Source organism: Lagopus leucura, unplaced genomic scaffold (assembly GCF_019238085.1).
Source record: "Lagopus leucura isolate 7727_CA_CO unplaced genomic scaffold, USGS_WTPT01 Super-Scaffold_760, whole genome shotgun sequence".
Classification (NCBI taxonomy): domain Eukaryota; kingdom Metazoa; phylum Chordata; class Aves; order Galliformes; family Phasianidae; genus Lagopus; species Lagopus leucura.
In genome coordinates this window covers 14,479,793-14,497,600 of record NW_024962257.1, presented here as the reverse complement: position 1 = coordinate 14,497,600, position 17,808 = coordinate 14,479,793, and positions in this window count along the sequence as shown.

Here is a 17,808-nt window from a genome sequence, read left to right as displayed (position 1 = left end):
GCTGGGGCTGCAGCCAAATACTGCTGTTCTCTTCCACTGAGTGTCCATTTTAAGATTACCTTTTGCAAATGAAAAGTAAAAACTAATATAAGGACATCTAATGGAACACAGTAGGAAGACAGAACAAGCTCAGATGCGTTTTGATGTCTTTTAAGCATCACTTCAAGAGATAAAGCTGGTCCCTCGCCTTCAGAATAAGTTGTGGTTAAAAGCTGGCCATCTGCAGTGAGAAGCAGACAAGTGGGTGAACACCTGGCAGATGTTTAATCATTCTGTGGATTCTGTCCTTTCCACTTAATTAGAAATCTGCCTGCTTGCAAACTTCCACTGGAGAATACAGCTCCTTCTGCACATCTCTTGGGGAGAAAGCTGTTTTTGTCATGACAGATGCTCAGATGGTAGAGTGATGTTTCAGCCAGAGAGATGTCATGGACTATAGAAGTTCTGACTTCCACGGAGACTGAATATTGCTTCTATTCATTGAGCTGGCCTAGCAGGGCTGTCTCTCCCCACTGGATGGAGTTGTTGGCTGGGGAGACCACCTGTAGATATGCTATTGCTTCCTCCCTGAATGCCTGTGAAATGTTTACACCCTGGAGCAAGAGAGCTCTTTGCAGGTGGTGGGGGCAGCTGAAAAAAAGTTTGAAATGCTGCACAAGAGTGTAATGGCTGTTTAATAGTAAAGATCTGGTGCAAAGCTTTGGCTTTGATAGTTTACCTCTTCAGTGGTGTGCCTTTAGCTTTCTCTGATCCCATTCTACATAAGGTGGGATGGCTGGTTGCCTTTGGAGCTGGGCCTGGCAGGGGAAGGCAGAGCTGCTGCAGATAGCAGGGTGATGGGATGTGCAGGACAGGTGACCCAGCCTGACTGCACTGCATGGGCACAAGGGCATGGATGCGAGTTGGTGCATGGAGGCTGTGACACCAGCAATCACAGGACAGTGCCTGCATGGCATGGCTCCCTTAGCTGCTGTCACTGGATTTCCCATTGCTGTTTCCTTCAGGATAGCAAGCAAGAACTATGTCCATTTCTCCTAATGCTCACTCAAGCTCACTTGCCAGCCTGGAAAAGAATTAGAAGTCTGCTGGCAGAAGTTCACAAATTCTCTGGCTGTTTCAACTGGTTGTGCAGAGCTCAGAAATCCATAGAGCATTGCAGTGGAGATATAATATACATGTTTCCAGCTTAATGTTCAATATGCCTAGGTCCAAACTGCTGGAAATCATCCTGCCCATGACAGAGGTCTTCTGTGCTGTCTGCCAGGCTAACAGAGGAAGGTGAGGTTTGCCAGTACAAAAGAAACGTCCTTTAGAGTTTTCTGCTTTCCTGCCAAAATTGCTTTTAGATCATCTTTTAACCTCTTCTCTCCCATGTATGTCTGCTTTCAGTAGACAAGTCTCTTCATCTCTGTTTTAAAGCAAGAGTGACAATGGCTCACTTTTTTGTGTTCTGTGTTGACAGCACAAGTGTGGAGGAGCCCCAGAGCTGCATGGTGTCTCCTGCCTGGCCCATGAGAGTGGAAAAACATACACAGCCACAGGCTTTCTACCCCACGCCTGGGAGTGGGAAATGCTTTGCCATACTGCCTTGCATGATTACTGCCAGCCCCTGTGCAAGGAAAGGGGCACCTGATGTTGTTGCAGGAGAACCCGAAGGGAACTTGGGAAGCTTCAGAGATGGCATCAAGCTGACCTCGTGGACGTGGCTGAACTGCTAGCTGTAGTGTTTCCGAATACAGCTCTCTTGATTAAAAAGTGATTTTGTTTTACAGCCCTGCATGGTGTGAGAACCAGACAGCGGTGGTGATTTGCTGCCATGTGGGCTGTTAACTACTCAGAATGCTGCCAGATCTGCCTGATGTAGATGTGGTCAGATCTCGCTCTGTATGTAGGTGACTTGAAAATAATATAGAAGCCTCTTTAGGCTCCTAGTGGGGAATGATGCTGGTCCAAACCTTTGACTAGTGCAAATCAACGCAACTCCACTGAGATCCATAAACACTGATTGACAGCATTGGAGGATCTGCCCTGTTGGCCTTTCTTGAAATGCTGATAAAGCTGCTGTGCAGTTCACATGGGCTTTCCCCATGGGTGGGTCAACAGGATGGTCTGAAGGCAGAGAAATATTGATTTGGAGGGACACCAGTAGGCACTTTGTCCTAATAATCAATCCCAGAAGCAATATTTGCAATATTTGCATAAGTCTGAATTAGAGCAGGAGCATTTCATGGTGAACTGCATTCTGCAGACTGCTGGTGGAGAGAGACCCTCAAGATGGGGCGTGCATCCACCCTTCCCAAATTGTACTGCAGCTTTAGAGAAGGCACTGCATTACTTCAGTAAGTTTAACTCGAACAAAAGGGGATACCAAATTAAACCCCTTTCTAGCTCTGAGGAGGCAAGTCCCTCTAAGTTGGTACTTATAGAAAACAGCTGAACTCATTGATCTAAGCCACAAAATACATAATTATTCTGGGGTGTGAAGAGGGCTCAGGATGGAATTACCCTTCCCTCTTCTCCCCCCTTACCTGAAACATGACATCAGCTGATTTAAAAGCCAAACCACTGAAATTTGATTCTGTGTACTCAAACCAGTGACAGCAGTGGCAGTATGTAGATAGATTGCTCCAAAAGTAATGCCTCCAATTATTCCCATGGAAAGTCCCAGTGGGTACGAAGAGCACAATAGCATTATTTGATAGAGCAAATTCTCAGCTACCAAACACTGCTTTCCAACATAGACATGACCACTAGCTGTGCATTTTCGCCAGCAGTGAACAAGAGCTGCGTGCTGTACTCTTAAAGCGGAGAACCTATTCAATTAAACCACAAACATTCCTACAAAAATACTGCACAGTATTTTCTTCATGTGATACCACTCTATGCCTTATAGCTGTGATTAAAGGGTTATTGTATATTTCTGAAAATCTTTGACCTCAAATTGGAATTTCAAGTTTTACTTATCTCCCATTTTTTTTGTAGGTGTCACAGCATTGAGCCACACCAAAACACCTATCCTTTGTCTTCCTGTTTCCAGCAATGGCTAGAAGGTGATTAAGAGATTTTTTTTTTTTTTTTAACCTGTATATGTTTGCAGGGAATGGTTGTCAAATGCTGCATTTAACATCTGCAGTTATCTCTCAACAAATGGAGCAGAGTTTCTCTTCAAACCCCATGATGATTGCTCAGGCATTATTCAATCCGTACTTCATTTGGAGAGGTGCGTTTTCAGAAATGAACCTTCCTGCCTTTTATCGTATACTTCTGCAATTTTCCTTTTGAATCAGATGGATGTGTCCTCTTACACACAGATACAGCCATGAAAAGAGTGTGTGAATGTGGAATGAAAGTTGATCCTCTGAATGTAATCAATAAATGTATGTATTTTTCCCATGTCCACTTGTTTCATACATATACAGCTACTGTTTTGCTATTCCTGGTCTTGTTTCATTTTTCCTAGACCCTGGCCTATGGTAATAATTGATTTGGGACTTTTTCTTATTTATTTCCTTCTGCAGACAGTGTAATTTTTGCTTGTCCAGGATCTATATTATTGATCTCACACAGTCCGCTTCACTCTTGCAAATGTTTCTATCCCAATTCCAAATGGATTGACTTTAGTTTGTTGGCCATTTGAGAGCTGGAGAGCTCCTAAGTGACTCCTGGTGTCCATGTAATACAGTGAAAAGCAGGATTCAGCTGTAATGATTCTGAAGGGGGCTATTTATTAAGGCCACTTGGTGTTCAGAGAAGTTTAGATTACTCTGACTTTCCAGCCCTCAGGGAAATTGAATTGTTGACTGCTGTTGGTCTCCCATAGCTTCCTTTGGCTGGGCTCAGTGCTGGTGATTATTGAAGTTATTTAATCTGCACTTCATCCTTAAAGCAAGAACTCAGGCAGAAAGTTAGGAAAAGCTGGATGTTAACTGTGTAAAACCATTAGGAGATTCTTCCATAAAGCCCATTTTATTTCCAATAAAAAGTCCTACACAAGACACATCCTTTTCTATTACAAAACAAAACCAAACAAAGCAACATTGCATTTAGTGGCATTGTAGGGATAAAGGTGCAGTCAGTCCTTTCCCTTGTCAGCCAGCACTTCAGAGCACAGACAGTGCAAAGGCCATCATGGCACAGGAGTGAGAACTGTCCTATGAGCCACTGAATGGCTGTTGCATCAGTTTCTACTCTGAAGCTGCCTTGTGGAGCCGTGTTCCCTGATTTTCCTTTCTATTTTAGTTTAACTGACAGTGTACTCCCAAACAGAGGTTTATTAATGAGAACTGCATCCAAATTCATTCCTAAAAAGTTGAAGGTAGGGTCCATTGAACTTGTCAATGTGTTTTTTCAAGAGAAGCATTGAGATCAAAGTCTCAGAAAACCGTTTGATCTTCCAGCTATAAACAACTACTAAGAGCACATATGCTGTATTTAATTACAACCCAGTGCAGTCCTTGTAGCCAAACTCTGACGAGCTGGTTTCAAAAACCATTGGCTTAAAACAGAGGTGAAAGAAACGAGATCAGCATTGCCAGAAGAGACCAGTGCAGAAGGCAGAAGAGTCGATACAAGTTTCTGTCCTTCAATTTTTCTTTAGTTCTTTCTGGAACTCTTAGAGTGCAGCTGGGATGCTGATTTTGCTTTAGGAGTATCAGTGGGTGCTTGCTTTCCCCTGTGTGTATTCTCTGGCTGTTTTTAAACAGCATCCAGAAAAGTCGTTAATAAGTCCTTATTCTTCGAGGCTGTCTGATATGCCCCTACTCACCCAATGAAATGAAAAGACTGTTAAATCTGGACAACAGTGGTTCTCGCTTTCACAGTTGATTATCCAAAAGACCTCGGTATGTTTCACTCTCTCACCCCCACTCATCAGATACCCAAACAAGGTGCAGTGGTTACCTGATCACACCAATCTGCAGGGAGTTTTGTAGTGTCTGGCTGTCCAGGAGAGCACTTGCCTGGGGAGCTATCAGCACGTCAATCTCTAACTTCAATGTAATTATCAGTATACTGAAGTTTACGTCTCTTTCTGCATTTTAAAGTGGCAAAGTTTTAAAGATGTCAAAATTCAGTGGAAAGCAATGGACTTCCCAGTCATTTAGAGTCATTAGTGTAATGAGGAATAATTATCTATGTGGTCTTGGAAGGCTGGTTCATTGGATAACTGATCACTCTGGATTTTTTCCAATAGCTAGGAGCATTAAAAAAAAAAAAAAGCAACACAAAAGAAAACAACAACAACAAAAAAGCACACATAAAACAAAACAAAACCAACCCAAATTTGACAAGAAAGTCAATATTAACAGAACAGATATGCTTATCTTCCTCATGTGAGGAAGCCTGCAGGGTTATTCACTGGTTTCATATCAATCAAATTTACAATATTCATCGTTTAACAAATGCTGCTTCATGGTTTGGATCTCCTCAAAAGAGACAGTTAAGTAGTATTACATCCCTGGAAACCTGCTTTTTCTCCTCATTCCCCCCCTCCTAAGCTTCTTAGGTATGATTTTGTTCCAAAACAATGATGCATAGCCATGAAGCAGCTTTGCCCTTTATCACTAATAGGAGAAGATAAACCAAAGAGACCTGTTTATTCATTTTGGAGGAAAAAAAAAAAAAAAAGGCTTCTGTGCATTGCAGTAATGTAATTCCTAATCAATGACAGTCGTTTTAACAGATTTATGGGTTTTTAATTTCTAAGATTAATGGCTACATACATTGATGCTGTCAAAATGACAGTATCATGGTCACGTACTTCATGAAACAGAGAGTGACCTCCTGCCAGACACGTCCTTAAGGAAATGTAATTATTGCTGCCCATTTTACAGCGCTTAACTTTTTTTTTCCCCTTGGTAAGTGACAAGAGAATGGGTTTTGAGAATAAATTAATTTTTCTAGGTGAACTGTTAACCCTTCATGCCTGGCAGCTGGTTTCATTAACTCAATGCCTGCATACTGTTTTCTGAGTTGGCCCTGGCAAACAAATCAATGCCAGAAGGACCATCTGGAGCACTCAGCTCCAGCAGCCCTGGGAAAGGATCAGATCTGCAGTGTGATTGTCATCTTTTGGACTGTTAGTGTAACACTGCACTCAGTGTCACAACTTTTCTGTATTTGTGTGTGTATATGGAGCAGCAAACATCTGCATATTCAACACAGCATACACCAGGGAGCTACCAAATGCAGCTCCAGGGCACTTATATTTGGGGGAAGATAGCTTCATTCAAAAATGTTTTGTATACCATTAAGGCATTTATCTGCAAGTAATAGCCTCACAGTGGTTTCACACAGGCAACAACGTATTGAAAAATAAGACTGGGATTGTCTGGGAGAGTAATTTCTAGCACTGGTGTGTTTAAACAAAACCTCTCATCAGCAGTCAGTGAGTTCCCATGTTGGAAAGCAGACTCTGCTCCATAGGCAGGTCATCTAAATATCATAACTTACATGGAAATCTGCAGAGAAATCACTGTCAGGGATGTCAGTGATGAGCAACAATAGTGCAGTGCCTTAAAGATCCTGAGAAGCCAGTTACTGATAGGAGCAAAGTTACTGATGATCAAGAGATTTAATTCAGCATAATTTCCTGCATCTTTCTCTTCTTGGTGGTTGTATAACCAAGATGTTATAATCACAATATAATTGAGTATAATCAATAGATATCAAGATGTTATAATTGCAATATAATCAAGAGAGTAAGGTAAAGCAAACAAGGATCACAAGAGAGAATAAGTGGAAGAGCTTACCCTTGGGTTGAGCTCACCAGAAGACACCAGAAGAGGGGATCTCCAGAAGAGATCCTTCCCCTCTGGTAGCCAGCTCTTAAATAGGTCCAGGAGCCAGGCTCCACCCCTTCCGGCAGCACAGGTGAATTGCCTTCACCTGTGCTCCTCTGGCTGACTCAAGGCTCACCTCAGGTGATTAATCAGAGGTTCAGGCCGTGACTCAGCAGTTCCCATACAGTGGTACTTACCTCTCAGAAGTGAAATATTTGCGAGTATGTGAAGAAGATCAGTGTCCTGAAAGGCTTCTGGTGAGATCAGCTCCCTTTCCAAGAGGGAGTTCAGGATAGGTGTTTAGAGTTGTAGGAGCAGTCAGTGGCAAAACTGGCAAGAGTTCTGTCTGGAAATTGAAATTCCCTTACTGGCACTTCAAAATGTGCACTACCTTCTCATTTTTCCATATGGTAATGCTGGGGACACTTTGCTCCTCATCCTGACACGTGCCAAGCTAGCTGCAGAAGGATGCTTTCCTCTGTGTGAGTTGTCCACACAGTGCAATGGCAATGAAGTGTTAGTTCTCAGAACTGACAAATTTATGTTGTACCCAGAAATGGTTGATTTTTTGTTTGTTTGTTTTTTAAAGTAGAAGTTGCAATTAAATAGTTAGCTTTTTTAAAATTTTATTTTATTTTATTTTTTAAATAAAACATGTATCCAAAGGGCACCTGGCCTTCCTGCTTCAGCTGCAGTATTTACTGCTATCTCCTCTGGCAAGAAAGCAGTAGAGTAGGGGCACAGAACACTCATTGTTTGAAATGTAGTAAATCTCAGGCAGTCCTAGTTAATCCGTGAAAATTTACCATGAACTTGTTAAAATGGTAGTAGGTTCTCCTTGTCTTTCCTGACAAGCACAGAGATGCTTTAAGATTCTGAGCTATCACAGACCTTATTTTTATGCTTGCTTGTCATGTTTTCTGGCTCAGATCTTCTAAGGTTGTTCTCCCCCAAGGATTTGGAGATGATAGAAACTCTCATCCGTGCATTAATAGCCATCTTGGAATGTGCACCCTCCCTTGATCTCTGGCTCTTTTTTCCCAGTCATGATTGTCTTCCAGAACATCTGTAGCTTCTTAGTGTTTCATACACACACAATGATTGCAAAAAGTGTATCATCAGGTTCTTGGCCTCTCCCTGTGCCTGACCTGCTTTGCTGTGCATTGAGACCGTGTCCTCTGGTGCAAGCAGCTCATTTCACATCTGAGGACAGTGAAATGACAAGGCAAGCATGACCTAAATTGCTGACCTGGATGTTGGTGCATTTTCCCTGGAAATATGCAGATTTCTTCTTCTTGAGTCTTTAAACCATTAAAAAGAAGCACATTTTCTTCTCCAGCTAGGCAACAGTCTTCATTCCATTTCCCAGTTTTTTCTCAAGTGACCAGACACTGTGCTGTGGCAGCATTTGGTACTGATGGAAGCACATGCAAGTTAGTCAGATCACACTGACATGCACTGCTGATCTGCATGCAGGGCCTGCATGTGTTTCACGGCTTCCTGGTAAAAGGCAGGGTCCTTCTGGAAATCATACCTTTGCTTTACAGGGCTGTCTTAATATCAGATCATCTATTTACAGTCGTCTTTACAGCAGGTTTCTGTGTCAGTGCAGTTATTAAAGCATCACCTTTTTCTCCCCTCTGGCCACGCTGTATGTAATGCACTGCAGAGTACCATCGGCCTTTCTTGGCCACCAGGGCACACTCCTGGCTCATGAGGAAAAGGTTCAATTTAGGAATTGCAGACATTTTGGCAAAGTTTGGCATGTAAAGGGCTGATCCAGATGAGCTGCTTCTTCTGATCATTCATTGCTTGGCTGAGAGTTTACTGGAAATTAGGAATTTACACTTTTGAGCCTGTTTGAGCTGTAGTGCAAGTTTCATCAATGAGCATTCTGCAGCAGGTGGGGATGTGCTAGTGCTGAATGAGGAGACAGGGCTATGCAGGTGCAGGAGATGGCTTTCCTGGGAGGCAAAGTCTGTGTGGTGGTAATAAAGCAGCAGGAGGCTGGTATGGCGTGTTGAACCTCTGCAAAATCCGTTTCTCTGCCTGCCTTACTTGAGAGCTGTCTGAGACTCATGGCCCATGAAGTTTGTGATGAATTAGCTGAATGCTTGGCTACAGAAAGCTCCTGTGGCTCCAAGTGAAGTTGGGGGCATTAAATACACAAGTGACTTTCAGGACAATGTCAGAATACCTTCTGTAAGAATATAAGACCTGGAATTTCCCTAATATCTACAGAAATAAGCAATTAACAAAAAATGGGGCCACATCTCTCTTTGCAGACCACTGATACATCAGAGGAATGTGTGCAGAGGGAACACGCTGTGGTCCCAGTCTGGCTGTGGGGAGGTCACAGGCTGAGCAGGAGGGATGCAAGCTGCCAACCAGCCACATGCTGGGCTTTGCTAGGCCAAAGAAAGGTGCAGCAAAGTCTTTTAACTCCAAATTTGTCTGCTTTCTAGAAAACGACTATAAAAAACATGCAATCTAAGTTTTCAGTGTTCAGTCTCCTGTGAGAATATGAAGATGAGTTTTGTGGAATCCCCTTAGTAGTTAATATTTTCATTTCGAACATCTAAAGCATTAAAACCTGATATCGCACAGTGTAAAGGTGAAGAGAGAAGCAGGAAAAAATGTTTTGTTTTTTTTTGCTGAGCCTTACTTGCAATTTTCATCTTTGGAGGGGAGCTACTCACCAGGAAGTGTGCAATACAGAGGTGAAAGAAGGACTTTTTCTAGTGATAGTTTAATTCAGCCTGGGCTAACTCTCAAGCAAGGAAACCCAAGTATTAAGAGATATTAGATAGTAATTAGTGTAAATGCTAAATCACAGGGGATATGTGTGGTAAGAGCTGACTTGTCTGAACTTCTTCCAACAAGGCCTTGTGCCAAGGCCTGCTGATCAGCCAGGCCCCAAAATGGCTGCTGCAGCCACCTCATGAGCCAGGCTCAGCTGCAGCCTATGCCTCCTGCACTGAGCTGCTCAGGCGCCGCATCCAGGGAGTGTCCAGAGGCTCAGGTCAGGTCTGGACTCGCATTGCTTTGTAGGTTACGAGGATATATTTGCTGAATCTGAGAAGGAGGGATTTTTTGGGGAGCAGTCTGCACAAGGTCTGGTGAGTTTAGCACAGGAGCATGGATACAGTCTGTGTTTTTGGAGGCTTCTAAGTCTGAGATGTGCAAACTCTAAAGGGCAGATGAGGAGACAATCAATTATATGAAGTTTTTATATACTTTTTGTCATAAAAGAACTATTAAAATTCTCCAGCTGCCCCTCTATCAAGCCATTACTTATGACTGGTTTCTTAGAGGCACCCAAGCATGAGTGGGGCAGGAGAAGCAATTTCCCTTCACAATTAGGTTTGTGAATGTTTGTGATATAGAGTGAAGCGCCGTCACATCCAGATTCAAAGGCAAACAGCTGTGGAAGCAGCATTTCTACCCCATCAAAATACAAGGGAAGGGAATCTTGACCAGTTTGTGGGGTTTTGTTTTTTTGTTCTGTTTTGTTTTGACAAGCTCTTGGACACATGGTGCAGATCAGATCTTCCTCTAATGCCTCTGTGTCTGTTCTTGTGACTCATTTTGGGGAAAAATGCTTCTCTCTAATTTGACATGAGTAGGGCTTGTTCACTGCAGAGAAAAATAACTTGTCCTTATGCATTTATCCAAGGCTTCAACAGACAGGGAAAAGATGATGATAAGCCACTAAAATAATAATAATAAAATAATGGCAAACTTGCCCCACTTGGCAGATGTGGAGTGGTTACCAAACAAGCAGTGTGGTTGTCTCTTGTCTCTTCCTGAGATTTCCTCTGGCCTGAAGAGCAGCAAAGCCTCTATTGGCCAATATCCCACTGGTTTCAGGGGGACTTAGGGGTGCTTGGCCCAGACACTTCTGGCACGTGTTTCAGTTCAGGATATTTCTGTCTTTACAGTTAGTAAAGCAGAATAGTGAAACACTGAAAATATGGGGAAGAAAGGGCTGCAAGTCACTCTGCTATGCGGCAGCTTTTCCTAGTCAGAAATAGAAATGCCTCTCAGCAGCTTGCCTGGAGCTGCTGCTCTTTAGGGATCAGTGCAGGAGCCCAGAAGGTTCCTATGCAGAGGTTGCTGAAGAGGGGCTGCTCAGGTAGTGCAGGGCCATCTCTGTGTGGGTTGTGAGTGCTGACTGCATCACTTATTTTTCAGACCTTCTAGTGCTCTCTTTTAATGTATCTGCTCTTCTCTGAGATATCAGCTTTGTGGCATAATTATTAAGGGTGTCGGGCCCTTACCAGCCCACAATGAACTTCGTTCAGAGCTTGGGTGGGATGCAAGGATGCTTCGGAAGCAGCAGTGCCCATTCACAGGGGCAGAGCTGGAAAATGTGAACTGGCAAAGTGTAAGGAGCATAGAGAATGCAGTAGGAATCGCAGGGTGGCTCTGGGAGGCCCTGTAAAACATAGGCTTGACATCTTGAATGGTGCAGGATATTAATTTGGTAATAGATGATGTAACCATTTCCAGCACTGTCCAAACTGGAGACTTGCTGTGCATGTGTACACCTGGGCTCTGAGGAACATGGGTTGGCTCTGACAGGAGGGAAATAAGCAATACTAACGTCAGAATAAAGATGGAATAAATAAATAAATGAGCAAGACACCTGCTTTGCTAAGCAGCAAAAGGAACAGCAGCAGCAACTACCAGACTCCAATTCCAGGACTCCAGCAGTTTTATTCATTATAATTACACCTATTGACTCTTCAACTGTTTCATTGCTATAGCTACCAAAGTGGGTAGCATAGAGAAGAGCCTTGGTGCTGCCTGCATGCAAGCTTGCGGACGCAGTGCCCCACTGAGTGAGGTTGCACCTCAGCATGGACGGACAGGGAGGAAGTCTTTTCCTTCCTGGTGCAGCTGGTTGTGGCTGATATGGGCTAAGGATACTGTTCACATGCATGGTGCTGCCCTGTCCTGTCATGCCCTGCATTTGTCCTACACTCTGTGGACAGAAAGACTCCAAACTCTTCACCATTTCCACCTGGCCATTCCACTCTCCCTACAATTCATAATTCCCGTTTCAACAACAATTCAGGATTCAAAAACATTCAGGATGTTTTGTAAATCTAATTTTAGAGAGTTGCTTTGGTGCTCCATCCCCTTGATCTTGTAAAAGTTGTTTTTCTCTGGCTGTAGCAATCTCTGGAGCTGCAAATGCAGAATGACCTTTCTGAGACTGTAGTCCTGTTGCAGGTCACCACTGCCATGCCATGGGTCTTCCATGTCACACACACACAGAATCACAGAACTGTAGGGATTGGAAGATACTCTGGAGATCCCTCAGTTGGGATCCCTGTTAAGGCAGGTTCCTTAGAGCACATTGCACAGGAAAATTTCCAGGTGGGTTTTGAATGTCCCTAGGGAAGGAGGTTCCACCACCTCTCTGGCAGCTTGATTAGTTCTCTCTCCTTCTGTGGCTGGGCAGGCTACGAACAGCCCCTTCCCTGCCTGCATTGCTCTCCAATTCTGTGTGGAGCTGGTAGGATACCTTAGAGTCTGACCCCGAGGAGCACTGACCTTTCTGCTGCTCTGCACTGTGGCAGCTTCATTCTTTCCTTTATGCCTCCTGGACTTCTCCGTCCCAGAGAACCCAACTGGTGCTTTTCAAGATTTTACAATTTTTTTAGTTACACTAATGCACTCCTATTTTAGCTGACACTTTAGCAAAATGTCCACTGCCTTCTGCCTGTGGATTCCCTGGTGCTGTTTCCCTGATTCCCCCCACACTTGATAATTCCTAGTTGTTTAATTAAACTGCAAATTTCATCCCTTCCCTATTCATCCTCCTCTCCGAATCACTGATGCAGTTGCTTGTGTCGAGATGGTTCTGCATGTTAAGCAGGTCTCTCCTACAGCTATTCCACAAATGTGTATCCTCATCTTCACCCCGCAAGCTCCACCACCCTCTCAGAGCTGCAGCCGTGAGCACAAAGCACCATTTTCATGTCAGTGTCTGCAGGGTTTGCCTTTGAGAGGTGAATTTTCAGGCACGTGCCTTCCCGCAGGCAGCTGCCGAGCTGTTGATTGCTGGATATGCACTCTTGGTAAAGGTTACACCGGTGCAGTATTGGCTTACGGGAAAATCTGTGTGTCTGTTCCTGCAGGCAGCTGATTAACCAGCCAGCTGTGGCCAGATGCCTGAGATCCTCCGGGATAACCACCACTTTAAGAGCTCACATGGATTGAGTTGGACTGCTGTTGCTTTGTAACATGCTCAGGCTCAGTGCTGAACGGTCCTGAACCATCTTTCATGTCCGAGTTATCAGAGTGCATGGACTGAATGCTGGAGGGGGGCTCTCCCTGTGAAGATTTTTGTCTTTCTGGTTTTGCCGAGAGCAAGAGACTCTGAGCAGTACCTAGGTTCCCTTCACTTTGTACTTTTCTAACCTCAGTCAGATGTAATCTATAAAGCAGCTTTCAGCCAATCTTTTTCCCACATAACCACTGTTATCGCCCATGATAAATAACAGTAGGTGTTATTTTAAAAAGACTGATCAGAAAGATGTAGATGACATGATTCACTCGATATCTATAATTTGCAATAAAAGTACGGCATTTTCTGGTCTCAGTTTCTGCACACCAGGGCTCTGTGCCTTATGCTTCAGGGCTTGTTCTCATCTTCATATCCCCTTACATGGAAACCCTTAGGGAACTGGGGCTCTGTCTCTGCCAGGCGCAGACAGCGAACAAATCCTACATATCCTCACCCTTTGTTTTTCAGGGCCTGGTTGGGGTTCTTAGCCAGGGCTGGGTTGTTTCTGCATCCCCTCAGTGCTGCAGCTAGAAAAGGAGGCAACACAGGCAATTCCTCCAGCATGCTTATCCCTTCCTTGAAACTGTCTGCAACTCAGGTAGGTTTCTATTGCAGAAGAACAAAGCAGATAAAACAAAACAAAACAAAAAGGAGGAAAAATCCCATAGTGAATGGTTGTTGTTTTTTGTTTGTTTGTTTTCCCATTAAGGGATGTGGGGAAGTTCTCTTAAAAACATGCAGGTTGAAATCAAGGAATGGCTTTTGCTCAATGCTGATGTAAGCAGTGCTGGCAACACACAGTTTGGGTTGGCTGCATCCCTTTGTAATTTTGGTGTAGTTTGGTTCCCAGTGTCCTGAGGCCCCAGGCAGCCAGAGGCTCTGATGGATTTCATCAATAGCTCCCTTTTGGACTTTTATCATTTCCTATCCCAGAAACAGCACCACCAAGAGTCAGTGCTGTCTGTAGCTGCCGGGATTGCTGGGGAGTCAAGTTGCTGCCCTTCCCCCCCAGCAGCCCTGCGAGAGCACTGCCTTGGTGCCTTGGTTCTCGTTCGGCAAAACGGGCAGCAAAAATGCCCCTGCTCTGCTTTGTGTATGCCTGGGCTGCAGGGTGCTCCTGTAGCAGACAGCAGGAGGTGCTGCTCTCAGCTGACGCCTTCGTTACTGCAGTGCTACAGCCAATTAATCTTCTGCCCATAATATTCAATAGCATACCTCTAGCAGGCTCAGCATAGAAGCAGCTGCTGAGTGAGGAATGCATGGAGCAGGGTTTCCAGCCTGTCTGTGAGGCAGGAAGACACAAGCCTTTAATTTTTTTTGACACTATTTTGTAATTATCATAAATGTTTATGTTGCTTTGGTCCACCATGGCAGGCCAATAGTAAATTCGTTTGTGATGCCTATTTGTTACAACGGCTGGAGCCTCTCAACCCCCTTGTTGTGTCTGGCAGCTCCCAGGGATTAATTGCATGCTGTCAGAAAGGCAGCTCCAGCAAATCCAGCCCCAGCTTGCTAATAGTGGGATTATTATTTAACAGTTCAAGTCTGTGTGTGGTTGCTTTTTATTCGACTGCTTAGCAGGTTTAAAGAGGTTTTCAAAGAATTGAGCAGCTGAAGCAGAAGTCACTATGTGTTCAATGGGGAGTCATTTACCTGGACCTGAGCAAGGCCTTTGACATGGTCCCCCACCACATCCTCATCTCCAAATTGGAGGGAAGTGGATTTGATGGGTGGACGACCCGATGGATAAGCAATTGGTTGAAAGGCCGCAGACAGAGGGTGGTGGTCAATGGCTCTATGTCCAGGTGGAGGCCGGTAACAAGTGGTGTCCCCCAAGGGTCTGTCTTGGGACCGGTGCTCTTTAACATCTTTATTAATGACATCGATGAGGGAATTGAGTGCACCCTCAGCAAGTTTGCTGACGACACCAAGCTGAGCGGTGCGGTTGATACGGTGGAAGGAAGGGATGCCATTCAGAGGGACCTCGACAGGCTGGAGGGCTGGGCTCGGGTGAACCTGATGAGGTTCAACACGGCAAAGTGCAAGGTTTTGCATTTGGGCCGGAAGAACCCCAGGCACTTGTACAGGCTGGGAGGAGCGGTCCTTGAGAGCAGCTCGGCAGAGAAGGACCTGGGGGTCCTGATGGACGAGAGACTGAATATGAGCCAGCAGTGCGCTCTGGCAGCTCGAAAGGCAAATGGGATCCTGGGCTCCATCAGGAGAGGGGTGGCCAGCAGGGACAGGGAGGTGATTGTCCCTCTCTACTCGGCTCTTGTGAGGCCCCATCTGGAGTACTGTGTCCAGGTGTGGAGCCCTCAGTACAAGAAAGACATTGAGATTTTGGAAAGGGTCCAGAGGAGGGCGACTAAGATGATCAGGGGGCTGGAGCACCTCCCCTATGAGGACAGGCTGAGGGAGTTGGGCTTGTTCAGCCTGGAGAAGAGAAGGCTGCGGGGTGACCTCATTGCAGCCTATCAATACCTGAAGGGAACCTACACCCAGGAGGGGAGTAAACTCTTCAAAAGGGCTGATAACAGCAGGACTAGGGGAAATGGTTTTAAGTTGAAGGAGGGAAGATTTAGGTTGGATGTTAGGGGGAAGTTCTTTACAAGGAGAGTGGTTAGGCCCTGGAACGGGCTGCCCAGGGAGGTTGTGGATGCCCCGTCCTTGGACGTGTTTAAGGCCAGGTTGGACGGGGTCCTGGGCAACCTGATCTGAATGTGTATGTTTGGTGGCCCTGCTAGGCCGGGGGGTTGGAACTACATGATCCTTGGGGTCCCTTCCAACCCGGGTGATTCTGTGATTCTGTGATTCTGTGTGAGTCCATTAGCTGTAGCTGCCTGCTGGCTCCCAGCTCACTGATGAGCAGCTCCCTGCTCTTGTACTGGGGGGAATGGGCTCACGGGGGCACGACTGCAGCCCTTGGGGTCCTACTGAACTGTGCAGGAGGTGCGGGCACCCAGGGAGAGTGGCAGCATGGGGCTGCACAGCCCCAATACGTCCCGCTGCTGTCTCACCACTCTGTTCACAAAGCTGTTGAGCTCCACTTACAACCACTGAGGTAATCAGTGTTCTGGGTGGGCTTTTGTAGACCTTCCTGCTTTGGTGAAATGCCTTCCAAAGCAAACTGAGAGAAGTCCATCACCACTTATTCTTGTTCCAGCTCTGTTTATCATTGTTATTTCTGGCTACCGCTATTTATCTCTTGATATAAATGTATATCCCAGACAAGGTCTTGCAAAACAGAATGAATACTATTCTGTCTCTTTACAATGTCTTTGTGATTTAATTCTGGGCTTTTTTTTCAGCTGCTTTCTGTTGGTGACTCATCATCGTTCCAGCCCAGCTGGCATAACCGGGTTCTTAGTTGTTTCTGATTGCTGAGGCTTTATAGGAAACGTATTGTTACAGGCAGGCAAATGGAGGGCCCTGTTTATTACTATTGAAATCATCCCATTTTTATCACTTGAATCTTCAAGGTCACGCAGTTCTTACATGAAATACCTTTCCTTCTGCCCTCCACCAGCAGTATGATGCCGTTTCATAATCTCTGCATTTCATCAGTCCCTCTCATGCTGCAGCTGTTAATGAAGATGCTGAGACTGGCGGGTCCCAGGCTCCCTCCTTGGGGAACAACTCACAATGCTGCCCCTCCACCACCTCCCCTTTCCCACTGACTCGTCTAGGCTTCCTCCACATGCTGTCCCCTGAGGTCCTCACTTCACTTGGTTTATCAAGCTGTTCTTCTGGGAAATAAAAACCTTAATCACAGATGCAGTGTTTTTATATTTCAAATGAATTTAACTTGTGGTCAGTTGAGCTAAAATTATTTCCTATTAGGCAAGAAAACTAAATTGAAAACACTGTTCTTTCTCTTTGGCCTGGTTACCTGTGGGGTGCTGAGCTGCCAGAGGCCCTTCCTGTGTGAGGTGGCCCAACGGGCTCCAAGCCATTCTCCCATGGCTCTGGGGATGGGATATAGCTGCTCAAGCAAGAAGCCTGTGCCTTATGCTAAAGGGTAATGTGTTCTCTCTAGTGCTTTGTATTTCACACTCCAGGCAGTGCCCAGCCCATAGAACACACAGACATGGGGCATCCCCCAAGTGTGTGGATTGGGAAGATTTCCTTTTTTGGGATCCGTTTTTCTCCCCAGTTTGAACCACAGTGCTATTTGTCCCATTTTCTCCAGCTCTCATAACAAATGCAGCCTAACTGCAGAGAAATTTATGCCTTCAGTTTTGTCACTTACCAATGCTGGGACTTAGGTTTATGCCTTTTGCTCTTCTAGGCCCGGTTTTCTGCATATTTCATCACTTCCAGTGGCTGCTGACAGCAGCCCAGCTTCTTGACATCACACTCACTTTGGTCAGGTTTCAACGATCTCTGCAGGTCAAACCTTCCTCTGGTGTTAGGGATAGGGATTAGTTGACTTTAACAGCTGACCCTAACTCACAGCTTCAGCTTACAAGGAAAATTGGGCCAGCAATGACGTATCTTGTACTTCAGGTTTTTTTTTCCAGCAATGAATGAACACTCATAATGCAACGCTGTGTTTTATTGAGTAGCTGTTGCAAGGATCAGTCTTATATGCAGTGCAGTATAACTATCTAGAAATCCAAAGTATGTAATAAGAACCTATAACTGAAACATAATAGCCCCAAACACTGTAAGAAGTTATGCACCATTTCATAATTTATTATAATACAAACAAGCCCATCAAACACAATATGT